Below are 23,773 nucleotides of genomic sequence, written 5' to 3'. Positions count from 1 at the left end.
ATAATAGACTGGTGAGTTCCTTTTTGTGTACTTTTGTGTTTTTTAAATGGGATTTGTTTTCTTAACATTAAAATTGTTTAAGATAATCCCTTGTGAGCTTATATTGCTTTCTGGCAATGAAAACTTTGATATGCAACCACCGACTTGGCTACAGCTCTTGATTTTCTTCCAAGGAGTTCAAAGCACTTTCACTCATGCAGTAGCATCTTATTTAGCTTTGTAAATTTGAGGCAGAAGAGAGAGAAGATGGACACATGGGAATCTTTATTTGTCCAGTGGGGATATTAAGATAACAGAAGATAAGTGGCATGGCCAAAGTAACCCAAAGAGTTCTGAGCGCCATAACAGGAGTCTCCCACGTCTTAGGGCTATACACATTCCACAGATCTGGATCATGGCCCAGGTGGGATTTTGTCTTTAAGAAATCTGCAAGTAGGAAAATATGTCTGGGACTCTGAACAGAAAGTTCTGCCCAGCAGTTTGAAAAATACACCCCTAGGCCTGATTCGAGGTCTGTGGCATGACTCGTATCCTGACAGGAAGGGCAAAGATTTAACACCAGCTGAGGCTTTTTATTATTTTAATATTAAGAAACAGAAAATAATCATCCCCTTTCCTGCCAACTATGGCAGTGTGAAGACCAGCCAAGCCCACCTTTCTTGAAAACCCATGATCTGCCTTTCAAGGGGAAGAGGAAAGCGCCAGGAATAGACAATAGTTCTGAAACACTGGCTGACTTTTGAATATTCATGACTATTCTGATGCAAATGAATATTTCAAATTGAGCTGTTTTTGAAAAGGTGCTGTTGGAAATGTATACACTTATGAAATTGCACAGTTCTGCACAGCCCCAAGAATGACTTCCTTTGCTTATTTATAATTCTCCTAGAAGGATTCCCAGGTGTCAGCCTTGGGCTGGACTTTGAGCAGTTCTCTTTTCCACAAAAACTAGGGCTACAGTTTAGCCTCACCCACTAAGAAAGTCTGGCTTTGTTTAGTTGGAGCTGGGTCTGATAGGTCCTTGTTCTGCCAGCGGCCAAAGAGGCTTATCACACATCAGATTGTTTTTCCTTTGAGGTAACCTCAAACCAAAGCTCAGTGTTCCCTGAAGAACAAAGAGAGAATGAGAACTTGCCAGTGCTTGGGAGTGCTCAGATGGTCAGGAAGTTGGGAGGCTTGTTTGAATTTTGCTGACCTTGCACCAGAAGGATCTCACCATAACGGGCTTCGGGTGTGGTGTGTGGCTCTGCCAAGTCAAAGGACTTTGAGGAAGACCCATAGACTTTATGGGCTACTGGAGACTTAGAAACTTCCAGAGCACAGTGAGTGTTCAGTCCTCTCTGGGGGAGCCATGGGAATTCCTTTCCATTCATGCTGGATGAGAGAACAGTGACTTGGTCAGGCCCAGGAGGAAAATGGAGGGATCAAGGAAGGTGGTCATTGCTGGAGGGAAGAAATAGGTCATTGTGAAGCCACCATCAGTTTCTGAAGAGAGAGGGTATCTCTGTCCTAGACCAATGAAGGAAGCTGCCACAGAGTTTCTCCTCTGTTTCTCAGCAGTAGGAGTTAGCCTCTGTTTTAGATACCTGCAGAGACAGGGCAGGAAAGCCCTTTGTCCCAGGCCCGTAGGGTCCCACTGGTGCTGTCTCATAGGTCTTTTTTTTTTTTTAATTTAAATTCAATTTGCCAACACCTAGTACATCATTATTTTCAGATGTAGTTTTCAATGATTTATCAGTTGCATGTGACACCCAGTGCTCATCACTTCATGTGCCTTTAATGCCTGTCACTTGGTTACCCCATCGCATAACTCCCTCCCCTCTAGCAACCCTCAGTTTGTTTCCCAGAGTTAAGAGTCTCTCATGGTTTGTCTTCCTCTCTCATCTTTTCAATTTCCCCTCCTTCCCTTTTTTTTTATTTTAATTTTAATTTTTTATTTTTTTTTATTTATGATAGGCACACAGTGAGAGAGAGAGAGGTAGAGACACAGGCAGAGGGAGAAGCAGGCTCCATGCACCGGGAGCCCGACGTGGGATTCGATCCCGGGTCTCCAGGATCGCGCCCTGGGCCAAAGGCAGGCGCTAAACCGCTGCGCCACCCAGGGATCCCACCCCTCCTTCCCTTATAGTCATTTGCACTATTTCTTATATTCCACATGTCTTCCATAGGTCTTTAATTCACCTGGACTTCTTGTGTCTCCCCCAGCATCCATCCTGAAAGGTCATGCATCAGCATGGCCTCTGACTCTATTTCTTGAATGGAGTATACCTTCTCCCCTGCCAGTCTTCCTGTCTCCAGTCCAGCCCTCCATCCACAAATACTCTGTGGTCACTCTTTCCCTGTGTCTACGGAGAGGACCCTGACTCATATTTATTCAATGAGTACTATGCTTACTATGTACCAGGCTCTGTGCTGGGCTTGGGGATGTGAAGTGAATCCAACATGGTCTTTGCCTGTTCAGTACTTCTGATCTGTGGATCCAAACATATTTCCTGTCCCCAATATCTGTCCTGCATTCTCACCACCACATCTTTTCCTGGAGTGTTTGCTAAAGTGCCATCTCCTTGCAGCTCCAATTTTGCAAACTTATACAAACTTTTGAGGTATGCAAGAGTTACCTTTTCCATTCAGCCTCCCCTGGTCTTTCTTTGTTCCTCATAATTTCTGTAACATATTTGTTCTGCATGATTTAGCATATAATGTTAAGTGGCCTTACTTTATCTAGTGACTATTTTGGGTGTACAGTCTTCTTTGAGGGTTGGATTCATATGCTGCCCCATATACTGAATCTCTTCTTAACTTTCCATTCCTACTTCAGCTCTCAGTACAAAACTGAACACATACTAAATATCCAATAAGTACTGTTGATTATTAGAGTCAGCAGGACTCTGATGAAGATAATGTCCTTGACAGGACAGGACAGAACAGGACAGGACTAGTCCTGACAACTCCTCAGTAGGAGTAAAAATGGGCAGGTGGTGACAGGATGAAGAGCCTACCTATGGCCCAAACTTCTGGTTGAGAAGAACAACTGTCCCTAAAGTAGACCTTGAATATGATACAAGCAAAGGTATCAGTAATTTAAATGTAGAAAACAGAGGCACCTGGGTGGCTCAATGGGTTGAGCACCTGCCTTCAGCTCAGGTCATGATCCCCAAGTCCTGGGATCAAGTCCTGCATCAGGCTCCCTGCTCAGCAGAGAGTCTGCTTCTCCCTCTCCTCCCTGCTCATACTCTAAGTCGCTATCTCTGTCTCTCTCTTCAAATAAATAAAATCTTTATAAATAAATAAACAAACAAATAAATGGTGGAAAACATATTTACATAGAGAATAGATCTCATTCTTTTGTCTCCAGATCCAGGAAAGTTTCTATCTCTAAAAAAAAAAAGTTATAAGGGTCTGGGGCCCCTCGGTGGCTCCACTAATTAAGCATCCCACTCTTGATGTCAGCTCAAGTCATGATCTCAGGGTCTTGGGATGAGCCCTGAAATGGGCTCAGCACTCAGCCGGAGTCTGCTTGTCTCTCTCCCTCCCTTTGCTTGAGCTCTTATTCTCTCAAATAAACAAATATAACCTTACAAAAAATTAAAAATAAATAAACAAATAAATCTTTAAAATTGTAAGGATCATCAAAGGAGACTCTCAAGAGAACTTGGGCAAATTACTTAAACTTTTTGAGCTTCATTTTCCTTGCCTACAAAATAGAACCTAGTAGAGTTGCTAGGAGAATAAATATATGCATGATATAACCCATTTGTTCCAAAATCTAGAAAAGAGTAGCTAGTTCAATCAATGATTGCTATTATGCTTATTATCATTGTTATTGTTCCCTTAAACCAGCATTTCCCAAAGTCTGATAAGTGGATTGTTTGGTGGTACATAAGATAACTTTAAGTGCTATATTATTGACTTTTAAAACATATTAATATGTGCTAGGAAAAATATTATTTAATCACATTTGTGACATAGTGGATATTATTTCTATTTTAGTTATTTATTGCTGCATAACAAACCATCCATAAACTTAGTGGCTTTGACCAACAGTGATGTATTACTTCTTTTGATTTGTGATAGCATTTATATTTTTTGGCTGGGCTCAGCAGGTCAGTTCTGCTCTTCTTCACTCACATATCTGGCCCCTGAGTGGGGGTGGCTGGAATAGTTGGGGTTAGCTGGGAATCTCACCTTCTGCATGATCTTTTTAGCCAGGCAGCTGAACTTCTTTACATGGTGCCTCAGGGCTCTAGGAGCAAGTGTTCCAGTTAGAACAAATCTAATTTGGAAGTGCTTATCAAGTCTTTGCTTGCATCATACTAGCTTCCCATTAGCCAAAGCAAGTCACATACAAAGTCCAGAGTCACTGTGGCAGGTGTGAATACTGGGAGGTATAGTTCATTGGGGGCTACCAATGTAGCAATCTTCTACAGTCATGATTGACTCAACAACTCACAGCTAGGAAGAAGCTAAGCTGAGTCCTGGAGCAGTCTGGGTCTAGATTCTATGGTTATAACCACCAGGAAATCTTTTCAAGCAGAATGTTTCAATCATCTATCTCCAAATATAGTGACTTAAAACAACAAGCGTCTTATTATGTTTATTGATTTTATGGGCCCTGAATTCAGTAGTTCACAGCAAAGATGACTCATCTGTACTTCACAGATGTCTAGGTCCTAGCTGGGATGACTCAAATTGCTGAGAGCTGACTGAGATGGTTCACCTAGGGTTGGGGTTCTCACTGCTAGGTTCCTTGGTTCTCTCCCACATGACCTCCCCATGTAACTAATGTCTGAGGTCATTCATAGCACAGTGATCTCAGAGGAGTGAGATTTCTGACATGGTAGCTGGCATTTCTTCAGAGAGCGAGGTAGAAGCTGTTTTACCACTACCACACGGTATTGGTCCAAGAAAGTCACAAAGCCAATCTAGATTCAAGAGAAGGAGAAATGGACTCTACCTCTTGATGAGAGAAGTAGTATAAACATGCAGGGAGGGAAGGAATTGATGGCAGCCATATTTAGAGACTTTCTACTACAATATGCTTAAGGACTAAATATCACTAGTTTAAGGTTTTGTTGTTATAATAGATTATTTTTAAGAGCAATTTAGGTTCACAGCAAAATTAAGAGGAACATACAGAGATTTTTCATATAACTCTTGCCCCTAAACATGGATAGTCTCCCCCATTATCAATATCTTGTACCAGAGTGGAACATTTGTTAAAATTGATCAAAACCACACTGACACATCATAATCCCCAGATCATTAGGGTTCACTCTTGGTGTTGTACATTTATGAGTTTGAACAAATGTATAATGATGTGTTCATCATTATAGCATCATACAGAGTATTTTCACTGCCCTAAAAATTCTCTGTGCTATTCACTCCTCCCTCCACCTAACACCTGGCAGTCACTGATCTTTTTACTATCTTTGTAGTTTTGCCTTTTCTACAGTATAGTATAGTTGAAATCATACAGTATGTAGCTTTTTCAAATTGGCTTCTTTTACTTAATGATATGCATTTAAGTTTCCTCCATGTCTTTTCATGGCTTGACAGCTCATTTCTTTTTAGTGCTGAATAATATCACATTGTCTGTATGTACCACAGGTTATTCATTCACCTACTGACATCTTGATTGCTTCCAAGTTTTGGTAATTATGAACAAACCTGTTATAAACATCTGTGTGCAAGTTTTTGTTGACATAAGTTTTCATCCTTTTTGGGTAAATACCAAAGGATACAATTGCTGGATGGGCTTTTCAATTATTTATTTATTTGTTTTACAATTTTTTATTTATTTGAGAGAGATAGAGCATGAGCAGGAGGAGGGAAAGAAGAAGAGGGAGAAGCATACTCCCTGCTGAGCAAGGAGCCCAACATCAATCCTCAGACCATGAGGCCATGACCTGCACCAAAGTCAGATGCTTAACTGACTGAGTCACCCAGGTGACCCTGGATGGGCTTTTTAGAGGTTTTAAAGTTAGTCGATATGAAGAAAAAACATTAAATAATAATATTAATATTAAATAATATTAAATTGAACCATATGAAATATCTGATTTTGTAGATCACACCTAAATATTGTATGCCATTCAACTTAATAGTACAGTGATCCCAGGATACCACAAAGGTTTTCACAGTGATATGCAAATAACTAAAGTTTGGGAAACATCTTCTAAACATTTTATCTTTTGGAGACTATTTCTTCATGTGACTTTATTTGACCAAAGCATAGAAGATGCTTATTTGGACAGTTTGTTTTGTTGTTGTGGTTTGGGAAAGGGTTGATGTGGGCTGTAATGTATCAAGTGCCTATTGAACATATTGTTCATCAAAACATCCTTGGTGCAAGGGAACACAGTCTTCCCAGATTTACTGCAAATCAGGCACCTGAGACAGCTGGCAGGCTTTTTGATCTTCCTGGGAAGAATGTCCTTGATTCTTTCTGATTCCTAATGGCAACAGTATTTTCTACATTATCAGGTATATCCCCCATTAGCTTGGTGGGACATTAAGACCATTTTCTCACAGGACTTGGTGCAAGAAATTGGAAAATGAATCATTGGGAACTTTTGGCTATAAGGAGTGAACATCTGAAAAGATTATTCTCCAAAACAAACTACCCAACAATTAAAGAGACTTTGTCTGAGGCTGGATTCTGAAGATGAATCAGAACTTCAGATATGTTGGGGGTCTGATTTAGACACTTTATGGAATTTTATTTTGTATTTAGCCTCTGCCAGATTAAAAATAAATGTTTTTCCATCAATCACTCTGGTTGTTTTTCAGCCAGGCAGTCCACTTTAGTGGAAAGATTATAACCAAATTGGGTAATGTTGTCCTGTGGATTTCCAATAAAAATATTACAATGTTGTTTGAAGGTTTGGAATTAGTGAAATAATTTTAGGGCTAACTTTCTTTCATCTCAGCTCCTTCTGAGCAAAATTTGTAGGAGAAAATCTTTGTTCAAAAATAGCATCCAAGAGATTTAAAGTTCCAAATGGAGTCAGCACCAAGTCCAAAACCAAAACAAAACAAAAACTCCCAAAGCATTTTCCAATAGGATTTCCTGAAGGAACACTTCAAAAGGTCTAGATATAACCAAGATGGTTGAGCTCACACGCTTCCTTTCAGCCTCAGGAAATGTACTTGCCTCACATTCTCAGTAGCTTCTCAAGTTATTTTAGCTGCTCAGCCCCTACAGTGAAATAAAAACTCGATAATAGAAGAGGTTTCATTATGTGTGTGAATGTATGTTCTTCAGCTAATCAGTGAATGGCAGACTAGAAGGTATTCAGAGGCCCAGAGCAATAACGTCAAAGCTAATCCAATCCCTCGTAGGGAGCCCTTGTGACCATGGCTCCAGCCTTTGTCATATACACAAATACATAGCACCTCTGTGAGCATCTTTTTTGCACATTAACTCACACCTTAAGATAAGTGGGCATTGATTTCTCTTGCTCCCATCTGCATTAATCTTGGGCTCTTTCTCTGGGAATAATGCAGAACTACTGTTGCCCTTGCATGGCCAACAATACTAACAGGATTTTTTCTCCTACAACATTTCAATCACACATCCCAGGATCACATGCTTAATGCTCAGTTGTGACAGGTTGAATTTTAATGTCACATTATTTTTCTCTTATTTGAACACCCCAAAGTATGAGTCTGTTCACTTAAGGGTTGTCTTTTCAGGAACATAAGTTTATACTCAAATATTGGGTCCAGTTTTTAATTTTTCTCATCCCTGATGTAAGTTTAATAAGCATGGCAGATTTTATTATTATTCCTTTGACCCTTCAAATAGTCTTAGTTTAATAACTCCTTCATCTGGAAGGAAGTCTACAAATATATATATATCACAAGTGTATATATATATATATATATATATATATATATATATATATATTTAATAAGACCAAAGCAAGAATATGCATAATAATAATAATATTCTTCAGAAATTGTATATGACTGTTTTTCCAGTTAATGGCAAGTATTACTAAAATTACCTAGTGAACAATGGTTTTCTTCAGTTGCCTAATCTGAAAAACCTAGCAAGGAAAAATATCTATATTTCTTATTATAAAGATTTAAGGTGGAGTGACCTCACATGCTAAATTTCCAATTGAGAGATGCAAATTTCCAATTGAGAGATGCAAATAAAAAAAAAACACATATTGTGTTTCACAATACCAGCCATCTGTTCCCAAAGCCTGCAGGTTCTCCTTTACTCAGAGATACAGTTAAGTGAAAAAGGCACTCAAAATTTAAGTTTTATAGCCAGTGTGAGTTTAGAAAACACACCACATATATTTTAGTAGATGTAAGTTTATTACTTTAAAATTATTTTATTGCTTTTAAAAAATTATTGCAAAAAAATTTTTTTTCAGTATTCAAAAATTATGAAGTAGAAAGTGAGAATGCTCTAGAATTTCTCCACCCCCATACCCACTATAGACCTCTTGGCATATATTCATGTATATATATATTTATTATCCATTTGTGTTTTTTATGTGAATTTATTGTTTATCTCCCTGGCTCATTTGAGAAGATAAGTTATACCTTTTTCTTATTGATTTCTAAGAGCTCTTTATATATGATACTGAACTGCATTAGATTTGTAGGTGAGAGTGAGACTGAACATCATGAGCAATAAACAAGTTTTGTATAAACAGGAATAGGAATAAGCCCTCTACAAAGCAGTATCTTTTATGCAAAGTACTTTATGTATGTAACTTTTATAAAGCAGGTTACCCTCATTGTTAGGGAATGCCACTTTCAAAGACTGGATACAGTGATAACATTTCACTAATACCTTGGCTGGATTATTATGGGACAATAAAGTTTAGAGTTGGAATCTATTCCCTGGCAGAAATTGCCTGCATGGTTATGCTTTATAAAAATGCATGCTCCATTTTTCATGGAGAAACATGACAAACACTACCTCAGCCATGTGATCAAGGTTTATACCAATATTGGTAAGCCATGTTGATAACATACACCCTTGGGATGATATGGTGAGAATGGTGCTTTATTTCTGTAGTCTTCCTCCCCAAAACTAACTGCATTCTGTGAGAAAAACATGAGACAAACCCAAATTGAGGGACATTCTACAAAATATCCTATTAGTATTCCTAAACTGTCAAAGTTGTTGAAAACAAGATAATCTGAGAGACTATTACAGTCTAAAAGTTGTTGAAAACAAGATAATCTGAGAGACTATTACAGTCTAAAAGAGCCTAAGGGAACATGACAACTAAATGTAATGTGTTATGCTAGATGGGATCATGGGACAGAAAAAGGGACTAGGTAAAAACAAAGGAAATTTTTTAAAAATTTAGTTAGTAATAACAAATCATTATTGGCTCATTAGTTGTGACAAATGTACCATAGTAATATAAGATGCTAATAATAGAAGAATCTAGGTGTGGGATATATGGCAACTCTTAGTATTATCCTAGGAAATCTTTAAAACCATTCTAAAATAAAAGTTGGATAAGAAAAAAACAAATGGCAAATATTTGAACTGGACCTTTTTCCCCAGTGAAGCGGTAAAATACTAAACTCCACTTAGACTGCCTGAGACTCTAGTTACCCCCAACACTGACCCTAAAGCTTATCAGTCTAAAACAGCAATAACAAAACAAAATCTGACTTGGGATGATTTTCCAGAGAGGTAAAGGCTAGCAATCTTCTGGAGTTAGCAAAGGCTAGCAAACTGTCTGGAGTCCTGAAGTGAAACCACTGAAAATACTGAACTGGTAGAGAGTATAGACATGTTCCTATCACGTCATTTCATTTTACAGATGAATGAACTGAGGCCTAGAGGGAACAAGGCATTCCTTCACCCCCTACTCCCTGGCCTCTGGGTCTTGTTAGGAGCCTGTTTTCTAATTCAGGGCTCATTCTCTTCCTTCATGCTTCCTTCTACACCTTTCTGCTCAATACAAAAGCCCCTCCAGGGGGTGGTGCCTGGGTGGCTAAGTCAGTGGCTCAGTCAGTTAAGCCTTTGCCCTCCTCTCATGTCATAATCTCAAATCATGATCTCAGGATCCTGGTACTGATCTCTGCTCAGCACAGAGTCTGCTTCACTCTTTCCCTCTCCCTCTCCCCATCATTTGTTCTCTTTCTCTCTCAAATAAATAAATAAAATCTTTTTTAAAAAAAAAAGCACCCCTTCAGCTACTGACGTTCTTTTGTTCTACCCCCTTCTGTCCAAAGATCTATGGGAGGGCCACTTATTCTCTATAGTGTATAAAAGACAGCAGAACATATGAAATTTGGGGCCAAGTTGAGTTGGTCTGAATCCCAGCTTCTTATGCTTTCTGGGTCTCAGTTCTCCTGAACTACAAAATGGCTCCAGTAATCCCTTTCTCTCAGGATTAAGTGAAATCCCATATATACACGTGGTTCAGAGTATGGCCATGGGCAGCCCTCAGTAATTTAATTTCCTTCCAGGAGAATATGTGTTTGTAAATACCAATGGCAGCAGCCAGGATGCCATGGACCCTTAAATAGTACATATGGGTTGGTAATCCCTGTATTCATGGAAGTTTTCCCTGGTCAGTGCTCTTCCTCATGTGCAGGCCTTCTTACTCACCACAGATTCTCCACTAGAGTCACAGACAGCACAGGGAGGAGACTATACTTTTCTATGAAAAATTATTTCATAGGATTCAAGAGGCAGCCTGTGAGACAGAAGCCTGAATGAATACATCATCATTAGGATACGTTTTTTAAATTGCAGGCCAGGAGGAATGCAGTTTGGAGCTTTGAAATGTTTAGCTCAGTCTCTAAATATTACATTGGGATTGAATTGTCTTTTGTCCCCAAAGCTGAGAAAAATTGAGATCTGTGTCTCAGATTGCATTTAGTAAGGATACTGTCTTTTGTTTGTCTTTTTTCTTATTTTATTTTTTTTTTGAAGATTTATTTATTTATGAGAGACACAAAGAGAGGGGTAGAGACATAGGCAGAGGGAGAGTCAGGCTCCCCCGGGGAACCCGATGGAGTCCCAACTCCATCCAGGACCACGACCTGAGCCAAAGACAGACACTCAACTGTGGAGCCACCCAGTTGCCCCTTTTGTTTGCCTTTTAAAGCCAAAAGCAGGTCATGCAGCCTTTGAGTGTTCTGCTGGCCTGCCTTTGATAGCCAGCCTCCTTGACCCTCATCTCTCACAGACAAAGTCTAAGAAATATGGAAAGACAAACCATTGCTGGATAGTTAAAGTTTAAAAGATTTTTTTTTTTAAAGTCATGTATTAGCAGCTTTGCTTGTGGGGTTCTGAGGAAATTAGACCTATTTCATCTTAGTTTAGATTTCTTCTAAAGCATTCTGCCACCAGGACTTGGTTGCTGGGAGCCTTTTTGGGAGGTGACCCCACAAAGCAGACTGAAGGAGTAAGGGAAATGAGCAAGACCAATAAAAGGTCTCTGAATGAATGGGTTAATTTCTGTGGGTCTCTTTCTGAGCACTCTCTAAGAAACCATGTTAAACCCATGTCAAGCACATTTCAGAATTTTCCCACTGGGGAGCAGGAAGGCTGGAGCATTTACCCCTTGACTTCTATCCTCCACGGTTGAAGATTGCCTCTGGTAACATCAACTCCCCATCTCATCTATGTACTTTTGTGTGTAGCTGCATGACCTTCACAGCCTTAAAGAAGGCAGACCAGAGAGACACTGTAAAGTGAGCTTGATGCAGGACTTGGGTTTCGGGCATGGAACTGTCCATTACAACTGTACAGCAGCCAGATGGAATCAGGGGCTGTTGGTATGGTGCATTACAGCATGTGCTATTCTGGTATATTCTAGAACTATGTTCTTTAATACAATAGCCTCTAATCACATTTATATTAATTAAAATTAAAAATTCAGTTTCTCAATCACACTAGCCACATTTCAAGTGCTTAATAACCATTTATGGCTAGTGGAAATAGTATTAAACAGAGCAGATATAGACCATTTCCATCATTCCAGAAAGATCTGTTGAGCTACTCTAGAGCATATCTTCCTGGATTTCTTCAGTTCTGTAGGTCCCTGACAAGCTTATTTGTACTGGACATCTATTAATCAAGATAGACGAGGCTTTGCTGCAGTAACAAATAATTCCTGAGTCTTAATGGCTTTGAACAACAAAGGTTTATTTCGCACTCACACTGCATGTCCAACATAGGATCCAGATTGAGAGAAAACCCACCATCTGGAAAATTGCCAATCTGTTCTGGCTAAGAGCTCGGTGGGTCATATACTAGCATCTGATGCTCCAGACCAGACATTTATAACTCATTAGCCAGAACAAATCATGTAATCCTACCTAACAACTCAGGAACTAGGAGTTTTAGAGAGAAAGACTGGCAATCAGTGCGCAGATCTGATGGCTAGCTCCTTTGACATGATTGCTTGTTCTTTTACTTATTCATACATTTATTCAACATATATTTGATTATCTGCTGGGCCTGGTAGTGAGTCTGGAGGTTTATATAGACGAACAAGTAAGCATGATTCTTGCCCTTAGGGAGCTTGTTTACCATATGCTGCTGACTGTTTTTTAAAAGATCCATTATAATTAAGGGAGCTAGGTATTCTGATAAGGAAAGAACAAGATGCTTCAGTCTCAGCAAAGCAAACAGTTTTCATGCATATTAATGAAATAACTAGGACTCTTGAGTATTTTGTCCAAGTTAAGGAGTCCAGAACAAGCACTAGGATAGGAAGACAGGGGCATCTATTTATTACTGTCTTCCCTTCCATTTACACCTTTGTGCCATTCTTGAGTAAAGTCCAAGAGAGGTGTTAAGCTAGCCCCTGTCGAGTGGTAACCTTGACTCCACGTGCCTTGGGCAGGTGCCTAGAGATTGCATGGGAGTTTGATTATGAGGGCACCTTGGCTCATGCTCACAGATTCACCATGGCCCTCACCATTCATATTCCTAACACAGAACCTCTGCAGGGCAGTAGGCCTGGAAGCCAGCAGGCCTTTCTTGATTTTCCTCTGAGCAGATCAAATCAGACCAGCCAAGAGCCCAGGGCCACCTGAGTGAGTCTCCATGGCTTTGAGGGTGGAAAAAGCAGGGACCTGTAGCAGGGAGGTGCTGCCTGGAGCTTCTTGCTCTCTTTTAGGTTCTCTGTGGATGTTGGCACAGTGTCCTTATCTGTTGACCTGCCTGTTCTCAGAATAAGACATATGGCTAAATGTCACAGTTGAGTTCCTGTCATCTGGTTTAGGAGGTGTCTACAGAGTGCAAGTTTATTAAATTCTATTTTTCAATAACATGCTTTTTCTTTGTTTTCCTCATTTAAATTCATTCACTCAAAATAGACATGCACAGAGGCAGCATGTTGGCTAAGTGCATGGACTCTGGGGACAGACTTCCCAGGTTTGCCTCCCAGCTCTGCCACTGGATATGTTATTTAATGCACTGTGCCTCCATTTCCTCATCTATAAAATGGGGATAAAAATTGTACCTACTTCAAATGGTTGTTGTGAGGATTGCATTGGTTAAGAGAAATAAGGTGCTTAGAAAGGTTCCAGGCATATAGTAAGCACTCAGATGAACTGATATGCTATTATCATCAATGTTGTCATTATTATTGTTACTAAGCTCCTGCTGAAGTGCTCAGCAGCACACTTATTTTGTATTCGGGCTGAGGGAGATACAAAATCAGCCAAGAAGCTCTACAGCATGACGGTTAAGATAATGAGCTCTACACCCTGGCTCCAGGTCTGGGCTGTGTCACCTGCTAGCTGTGTAACTCTAAGTAAGTCATGAAGCTCTCCAGACTTCATCTGTAAAACGTGGATAATGGCTCCCATGTCTTTTGTAGAGATTGGCTGAGATAATGCATATATTTCAGCCTTTAGCACTATGGGCACATGCAATATAGTCTGGCTATAGAAGTAATTCTAGGGAGAGGAGAAGAAACTAGCGGAGGCTAGATGAGGAAAGACAAGCACATAGTAGATGGGGTGCTGGAGAAGTGCTGGAGCATGGTAGAAATCAAGAGTCCAGGGAAGGAAGCAGGGATCTCGAAGGTTCTTGAAGGAGACATTGTGGAACCTAGGCATTGAAGGATGGAGAAGAATTGATCAGGCAGGGAAGGATGGAGGGAGCATTTTGGCCTCAAACACCAAGCTATCTCATCTTATTGGGTAGCCAGTGGGGAGCCATTGAAGGATTCTGAGTTGGATACTGACTTGGTCACTAAGATCAAAAAGGAAGTGGCAAGGTAACTGTACCAAGCAATGGGGCCAAGTGAAATGTGTCTCCAATAGAGGAAATAAAAATAATCTAATGACATTTAGAGCTCTTAATATGTGCCTGACACTGTCCTAAACACTTTGGATTAATTCACTTTAATCTTCACAGCAATCCCATTAGATGGATTCTGTGATTACTCCCAAGTTATAGGTGGCACAGAAAGGGTAAATCACTTGCCCAAGACCACAAAGGTAGAAAGTCCAGATCCAGGATTCAAACCCAGACATCCTGGCTCTGACCCTGTGCTGTGTACCTGCACTTTTTAAGATGCTTACACTTTTGTGAGCATCACAGAAGGGGAGCAGGGAGAAACAGAACATAGAACTTGAGAGATGCTGCTGTTCCAAAAAGGAATAAGAAGTAATTTAAAGTATAGCCAGAATGAAGTGCCTGGGTGGTGCAGTCAGTTAAGGATCAGACTCTTGGTTTCAGCTGGGATTGTCATCTCAGGGATGTGATCTCAGGGTCATGAAATTGAGTCTCACGTGGGGCTTTGGGCTCAGTGTAAAGCCTGCTTGAGAGTCTCTCCCTCTCTCTCTGCCCCTTCTGCTCATGTGCACGTGTGCTCTCTCTCTCTCTCTCTCAAATAAATAAATAAATCTTTAAAAAAAAATAAAAGTACAGCCAGAGTGTTTGTTCTGGGATGGGAGAACTCTTGTTCTTTGCAACAGGAAAGAGAAAGTGTAAGTAGAAAGGGGCAATAAGAGATGTCAACCGTTGAGGGCTCTCCTGGGAAAGAGCTTCAATGTTCTACTCTCAGAAGGGCTAAGAGAGAAGTGGCAGAGGGGTGCGACTTGTTAGGGGCTTATAAAGGGGAAATGGGCTTTTGAAACAGTGACTCTGACCACATAATCTAACAAAGTTTTTGTTGTGCCAGGTTACACACTCTCTAAGATAGCGGTGTCGCTGGAATTAGATTGGCCAGATTCTGGTCTAAGCTCTGCCAATCCTAGCTGTGTGACTTTGAATATGTCGCTTAACTTCTCTCTGTCTGAGTTTCCTCCTTTGAAAAATAGGGTTACCTACTTCATAGGGTTGCTGTGAAGATTGGATCTGTCAGTTTATGAAAAGGGCTTAGGGCTTAGTCAGAGGGTACCAGTATTAGCTATTATAATTGTTCTTCTTTTCCCTACAATTCCAGAAATCTTGACAGCCTACAACAGAGCAAAGGAATGTAGTGGCTGGAGTTCTAGGCCTCTCAGGCTGAGCCCCACAGCCCGGTGCTGGAGTACAGAGATATTTGTGAGATGTGTAAAGAATGAATCTATCTTTGGTCAACTAACTCTCCTTTCTAGTGGCAAATTCCAGAATTACCATGGAAGTCTTCAGATTCATATTCCTACTTGGGAAACAAATGTGTTTAATAGAATTGCTTACTAATAAGATACCAAGCCCAGGAGAAACATAGAGGCTTATAAAAAATACCAGACTTACTACAAAGGAACTTGGATACTCTGTGCTTCAAACCACAGATGCTGCCACCCCCTCATCAAGGTTTCATTTGGTTTAAAAGCCTTCCCCCTATATTTCCCATTTTAGGGAAGACATTCAGCTGCATGGAAGTCTTATCCTTCCTTGCCCCCACTGCTCCCTTCCTCCATGCAATGACATTAGGGTTTCTGATCACCATCAAAACTGAAGACGTTGGGATGCGTAATTTACAAACAAGCCTCTCTGACGGAGTGAAGATGATTCCATTTTAATTTGAGAGTACACTATGTTGCATTTTAGTATATAAAACACTCAACTGATAATAAATTAACTATTTCAGCAGTATTTCTGACTCCATCTGTCAGCATGTCAGATGAGTGTCAGCAGTACCATCTTTTGATGCTGGGAGCCTTGTTGGAGGCCCCTGTTCTCCTATTGGACTGGGTCATTGGGATTGGTAAGGTTCTGGAAGGTGGCAGAGACATGCCCCCAACTCTCTGGCATACACTCCCACACTCCCATTATGGCTCCACAGGTTTATTCCAGTCATGAAAAATTATTTGAATATACAGATAACTCTTTTAAGCACCCATATCTATTCACTTTATGAGAATTCTCACCAATTTATCTTCCACAATGCAGCTGAATCAGAAACTTCAGGATACCTGAATATCCTGAAGCCAGGGCAGTAGTGAGAAAGGAGAGCAGAGGAAATGAGGAAGCTTCCAGAAGCATTCCCCTTCTCTGCAAATTTCCCCAGGATCTTGGGGTCTTCCATGCTGAATGCTACTAAAAAAATGACCACTGGGAAACTTCATGAAAAGGCTGCAAAATATGGGCTTAAACAAGGAAAAGAGCATTTTCGTTTATTTAAAAGTAAGTCATTCCAAGATGCAGCTGCAAAAAAGCATAAGGACTGACAGTCACCACCATAAGCTAGGATTAGGCAGGGATGGATTCTCCCCTATAGGTTTCAAGGGGAGCGTGGCTCTATTGACACTTGATTTTGGACTTCTAGCCTTCAGAACTGTGAGACAATTAATTTCTGTAATTTTAACTCCCATCCCCAAATCAATCACTCAGAGGATCATTATTTATTTAAAGCACTTATACCAGAGGTTCTTGGCTACACATTGGAATTGCCCATGGCGACTAAAAAGCTCCGATGCTCAAGCCAGAGCTTAAACCAGTTAAACCAGAATCTCTGAGGGTCAGACCCAAGCATAAGTATTTTTTTAAAGCTCTGCAGGTGCTTCCATGGTGCAGCTGACATACATGATGCTTGCCATGCGGTTTATGCCTATTAATGTAATTAATCTTTGCAAATATCTTATAAAAGAGATGCAGACATTGTTCTCATTCTGCAGATCAGGAGAGAGAGGCACAGTGCAGTCCCATGCTTTGTCTAAGATCATACAACTGGTAATTTTCAGGGTGTGGGATTGAACAGAGGCCATCTGACTCTTAGCCAACAGGTTCATTTCCTCTCATGACGTGAGAAACATAAGTTCTTGGCAAAGCCCCATACTGTAAAGTTGCCATGGAGCAGGGGACAGAGATCTTGTATCTGCCTTCTGGGAAGCCAAGTAAAAGATCTTCCCAAGCAATGCCACACTTATAATTAGTGATTTTTAAAAATTTCTGCTGGGAAGTGGAGACTTTCCCATTCCTCCCACAGACTGTCTGAGGGTAACATTTTCAACCTTTCCATTCCTTCTCCATATCCACCCAACAAGTCAAGAGCTAGACTCCAGCCTGAATTAAGTAGAGAGTGGGTGTAATTTGTCAGCTGAGTCTTCTATTTGTGGTTAAGGTCCAGCCCATCAGGTTGAAGGCTTACTGACGTGTGTTGCGGTGGAAGACCCATCATATGCTTGTCTAAAATTAGTCTGCTGTTTTATTCGTTGGACTGAAAGGCTAAGGAAAGAGGGTGGTATTGGAGGGCACACTACATCTGGTCCCAGTTTCTTGCCCAAATGAGCCCTGGGCCTCTAGGTAGGTGGCTTCATTCCCCTCTGGGCTTCTTCCATAAGATGAAGAGAGTTGGATTCCATTTGAGGTCACATCTCAGTTCAGCCAAGAGACATGTTTTGTTTGGCCCTCACAGTGCTTTCAAATTTTTTGAATTGATTGCCAACTTTTAAAGGTTGGAATCATTACATAGTCTAGATTTCCTGATTCTCTTGAAATATCAGAAGAGATATTGTTGCTACATTGGGTCCTATAGGGTAATGGTGGGCTGGAGTTGAGAGACAGCAGTCTCTTCAGATAGGTACACTCTCCTTAGGTTTCCCTACCCCCTACCTGGCCAACATCAGTGTTTACTTACCTGTCCATCCCTGCAGGGACTAGAAACCAGATGATCTCTGAAGTCTCTTCCAGAAGTTGAGATTCCTTTATTCATAGGACCTTCGACTCTGGGAAGCAGACATAAAGTCTTAGAGATTCAGGCTTTATCTTATATATAAAGATATATATATCATATATATATGCATCATATATATATGATATATATATCTTATCATATAAAGATAGGAACGGTCAAAGTAAAACTAATAAATGGTAATGTTTACTTGCCTATGTTTTATCTCTAACCTTGGCACATACAATTTACAATGTTTGGCATACTCCCTATGCATTTTTATATTCTGGCTCACTTTTTGAAGGCATAAGCAGAGACAAAACAAAAGCCATAAAAGGTTATGAAGAAATTGCATGGTCAAGAAGAGAGAGGACAACAGGATAATGTGTTCTCATAAGGACAGTCTGAAATTACAGAAGAACTACCTGTTCTTCAAAACAAGATCATCTGAAATAAATTCCAGGAAAATATGTTAGGCGCATGCTGAGTGATGTTTTTACACAGGCCACATTCAAGAAAACTCTTCTCCTGATGGCATATGAAGTTCTTGAGAGCTGGGCTATTTATTTAGGACCTTCCAGATGACTTCAGAGTCACTTGAAATCAAACATAAATTTAAGCATCATTGACTCTTAGAGCTCTTCATATGAGACACTCATAAAAATATAGCTGGATGCAGATATGTGATTTTCAGTGGCTCTGACCACTCACGACTTTGTTTGATGCATTCCTTTTATTCTTTAATGGGCTGTTTATGAAAATTAAAGGATTATGTAAAAATACCAAATAGAGTAGAAAGATATGAAATGAGAAGTAAATGTTTATTCTCATTTTTTATTGTGGTAAAATACACGTAACATAAAAGTTACCATTAACCACTCTTAAAATGTACAGATCAATAATGTTGAGTATACTTATATTGTCGTGTCCTCTCCCTTATCTTAACCCCAGTGTTAACCACAGTTATATTCTGTGTTGTTTCAGAAAAGTACATGCATATTCTTTGTTACTAATACAAATACACTTTTCCACATCTTCTAAAGTTTCTACCTTACCACAGACTAGTCTTGCTTGTTCATAAATTTAGTGGCTACAGATAATTCTCTTTTTATGGATAACCATAATTTACTTAACCAATTCTTTATTAATGTACACTCAAGTTCTCTTGAGGTTTTGGCTATTACCAAAAAGAAAAACCTATAGTGAGCATATTTAGTATATATATTTTGGTCTTTGGCCTATGTCCAAGTATGTCTCATAGGTAAATTCTCAGCAGCCCATAAACTGAGATGTTTGTTTGGTTGACACTTTTCTATCTGAAAATTGGTATAGTTTACAGAGTAAGAGCTTTTAGATTGGATAGAATACTTATCATAAACTATAATGGCATAAAAATAAATTGCAGTAGTAGCACAGATTCTAGAATTAAATAACCAGAGTCTAAACTTAAACCTTGCCAGACTGACTGTGAGACCTTGGGAAACTTGCTCATAACATCACTTGTTTCAATTTTTTCATCTGAAAAATGGGAAAAATAATAGTATCTTCCTCTGAGAGTTACGTAAGGACTAAATTAATAGTACCTGGCACATATGAGGCACTACATGCATTAGTTACTATCTTAGGTCTCTCTGCTTTAATCATAAAATGTGAGCCTGATATTTTAAATATAATAGCTTACAAGATATTTTAAATTTTAAGATTTTAAGATGACATTTTGTTCTATAATTAAATTGCCAAAATATTGGTAAAATAGACAAAATCCATCAATGTATGAAAACTGCCCTATGAAAAACTTTCTCCTGTGTATCCAGTCAATTCTTGCTTTTCTCCATTTCCCTAGGAATACTTTGGATTTATCTTTTTTTTTTCTTCTTATATTTGATATAGAAATTGCACTTACTTTTTCCTGAACATACTGTGAGTCAAATGAAGCCAGAGCCCAGGGTTGACCTTTTGAGAGAACAATTCTTTACACACCATAAATGTCTCCAATCTCTCCTGTACTTTCGCTAACAATCTTAACTTTGCTTTGTTAGGTTACCTGAAATTATTAGTTTTCTTTTAAAAATGAAGTAGAATCACAAAAATCCCTATAACATCCTTGTCTCTCAGCTGCCCTGCCTTGGGTAGGAGGGAGGAAAGGGATGCAATTTCATCAACAGCCCATCTCCCTGAGGAGCTGCTGGATGCCTGCTTGGACCCCAAAGTTTTTCCTTTGTTTTATGGAGTCCAAAGTACTCACTCTTTATTTGAGACTAGCTCTTCCTCTTTTGAGCCTTACAGAAACTTCCTCCTGTCACCCTTTATTGCTTTAATTAATCATCTTTTTAAAAAATCCTAAGGATAAAAGGATAGTTTGAGTGAAGCAATAGAAACACTGGCCAGGGAGAGGTTAGTGGCAGAAGAGATGATGGGGATGCATGTGGACAGGTCTTGGTGCAGGTGGAATCTGTCCTATAGCAACTTAGTGGATACACTTATACAGTATAATATTCAAAAGGCCCCTTCACTTCTGCACTGCTTTGTGGCCACAGAGGGTCCCTCTGGCCTACATTGTCAGGCAAGCAGGAAAAGATACAGTCATTAAGGCCTCAACTCCAGGCAGTTCTGGGTCTTGAGAGCATGCTGAGATGGTGAGGATGTCCCTTTGGAGTATTTACCCTGAAAGCTAATAGAGAACATAAATATTTATTGAGCACATACTATGTGCCAGGCTCTCTTTTAGAAAACATGGGAGGGCAGTCAGCAGAATAGAGGAAGTACCTGTCTTCCAAGGGGCTTACATACCAATAAGGGCAATTATAAACAGATAAATCCAATATGTTTGATAATGGTAAGGTCTATGAAAAAAAAGTGAGAAAAGTCAAGTACAACAGTAAGAAAATGAAATAGAAGGCATTGTATTGGAAAGAAAGAAGAAAGAAAGAAGAAAGAAAGAAAGAAAGAAAGAAAGAAAGAAAGAAAGAAAGAAAGAAAGAAAGAAAGAAAGAAAGAAAGAAAGAAAAAAGGAATCTCTATTTTCAGATTACATGATCTTGTATATAAAAATTCTAAAGAATCCAGTAAAACATAAGAACTAATAAAGGAGTTTAGCAAGGTTGAAAGATAGAATATATACAAAACAAAAATCAACTCTATTTGTATACACTTGCAATAAACAATCTGAAAAAGAAGTTAAGAAAACAATTCCATTTGTAATAGCATCAGATAGCATGAAAAGCTTGTGGATAAATTTAACAAAAGAATTGTAAAACTCTTTTACAAGATACTCTGGAAACTATAAAACGTAGTTGAAAGAAATGAAAGAAGATCTAAAAAATAAATAAATAAATAAATAAATAAATAAATAAATAAATAGGAAAAACAGAGGCACCTGGGTGGCCAAATCAGTTAAGCGTCCAACTCTTGTTTCAGCTCAGGTCATGATCTCAGGGTTGTGAGGTCCATAGAGGCCATGGGCTCTGTGCTCAGTGAGAAGTCTGCTTCTCTCCCTCTCTCTCTGTTCCTCCCCACCGCTTATGTAACTCTCTCTCTCTCTCAAATAAATAAATGTTTTTTAAAAATGGAAAAACATCCCATATTCATGGGTTGAAAGATTTAATATTGTGAAGATGGCAATATTGATCTATAGTCTCAGTGCAATCCCTATCAGAATTCTAATTGGCTTCTTTGTAGAAATTTGCAAGCTAAAATTCATGTGGAATTGCAAAAGGCCCAGGTAGTCAAAATAATTGTGAAAAAGAAGAACAAAGTTGGCCTACTTACTTCTCAATTTCCAAACTTACTGCAAAGCAGCAGTAATCAAGACAGTGTGGGGATCCCTGGGTGGCGCAGCGGTTTGGCGCCCGCCTTTGGCCCAGGGCACTATCCTGGAGACCCGGGATCGAATCCCACATCGGGCTCCCGGTGCATGGAGCCTGCTTCTCCCTCTGCCTGTGTCTCTGCGCCTCTCTCTCTCTCTCTGTGACTATCATAAATAAATAAAAATTAAAAAAAAATTCAAGACAGTGTGGTACTGGCATAGAATAAACATATAGGTCAACTGGATAGCCATAAGCAAGGGAATGAATCTGATTCTTTCCCTGTTACCATATAGAAAACAAAACAAAACCTCTAAATAGGTCAAAGACTTAAATTTAAAGCCAAAACTATAAAACTCTAAGAGGAAATCCTAGTCGTAAATCTTCCTGACCTTGGAGTTGGCAATAGGCTTCTTAGACATGACACCAAAAGCACCAGCAGCAAAAGAAAAAATACATAAACTATATTTCATTAAAATTAAGACATTTGGGGCTTCCAAGGACACCATCAAGAAAATGAAAAGACACCAATAGAATGGGAGAAAATATTTGCAAATCATATATCTGATAAGGGACTTAAATGTAGAATATATTTTTAAAAGTCTTACAGCTGAATAAGAAGACAAATAATCTAATTTAAAAATGAGCAAAGGGATATGAATAGGCATTCTCAAAACAAAACAAAACAAAACAAGACAAAACACCCACACACATACAAGTGAACAATAAGGACATGAAAAGAAGTTCAATTTCATTAGCCATTAGGGAAATTCAAATCAAAACCACAAAGATATATTGGTTCACACTTATCACGATAGGTATGATTTAAAAATCAGATAATAATAAGTGTTGACAAGCATATAGATAGATCAGAAACTTCATACATTATTAGGGGAATGTAAGCTGGTGTAGCACTTTGGAAAACACTCTGGCAGTTCTTCAAATGATTAAATTGTAGAGTTACCATTTGATCCAGCAATTCTACTCCTAGAGATATATCCAAGAAAAATGAAAAGATGTCTGCACAGAAACTTGTACATGAACGTTCATAGTAGTATGATTCATAATAGCCAAATGATGGAAGCAACCCAAATGTCCATCAATTGATGAATAAACACAATGTAGTATTTTCATTCAATGGAATATTTATTCAGGTATAAAGAGAAATGAAATACTGATACAACATGGAGGAGCCTCAAAAATATCAAGCCAGTAACAAAAGACCACACATTATATGATTCCATTTATATGAAATGTCCAGATGAAGCAAATATAGAGCAACATTAAGTAGGTTAGCAATTGCTTAGGACCACCCCAGGATTGGGATGTATGGGGAAGATTTGAGAATGATAGCTAAAGGGCACAGGATTTCTTTTGAAGGTGATTAAAATGTTCTATAATTATGGTTGTGGTGACAGTTGCACAACTCTGAATATACTAAAAAAAAAAAACCTCACTGAATTGTGAATTTTAAATGGGTGAATTATGTATCAAAAAAGCTGTTACAAAGAGAGATACAAAAGAAAGAAAGGAAGGAAGAAAGTCCAGAGAGGAAGAGGGAGGGGGAAGAGGAAGGGAGGGGTACCAACATTATAATTTGCAGAAAGTGCCAGCAGCTTGGAAGAAAGAAAGAAAAATAAAGTTACAAGAGTAGAGAAAGTGCGATTATTTCATGGACGGGTTGGGTTTTAAAGCCTCTTTAATAGAAAGACATTTATTTCAGTTGAGGTCTTCAGGAAGCAAGGGAATGAACCATATGAGTGTCTGGAGAAAGAGAGTCCAGGCAGAGGAAATAGCAAGTACAAAGGCCCTGTGGTAGGCATGAGCTTACCACATTTGAAGGACAGCAGGGAGGCCCAAGTAGTAGAAGCAGATTGAGTGAGAAAATAGGGGGACAAGGAGAAGAGATCCAAG

At 39.2% G+C, this 23,773-nt stretch overlaps 1 long non-coding RNA gene across 1 annotated transcript in view; it reads left to right on the top strand.

Moving 5' to 3' along the window:
• The first annotated feature begins 1,180 nt into the window (after window positions 1-1,180).
• The window catches only part of LOC111091920, a 33,788-nt gene continuing 11,195 nt past the window's right edge, over window positions 1,181-23,773 (top strand). The window contains exon 1 of the long non-coding RNA XR_005376997.1: window positions 1,181-1,322. This is a non-coding gene — a long non-coding RNA (uncharacterized LOC111091920). The remainder of the gene's footprint in view (window positions 1,323-23,773) is intronic.

Source organism: Canis lupus, chromosome 23 (assembly GCF_011100685.1).
Source record: "Canis lupus familiaris isolate Mischka breed German Shepherd chromosome 23, alternate assembly UU_Cfam_GSD_1.0, whole genome shotgun sequence".
In the NCBI taxonomy this organism is placed as follows: domain Eukaryota; kingdom Metazoa; phylum Chordata; class Mammalia; order Carnivora; family Canidae; genus Canis; species Canis lupus.
This window is presented reverse-complemented; position numbering and strand designations above follow the sequence as displayed.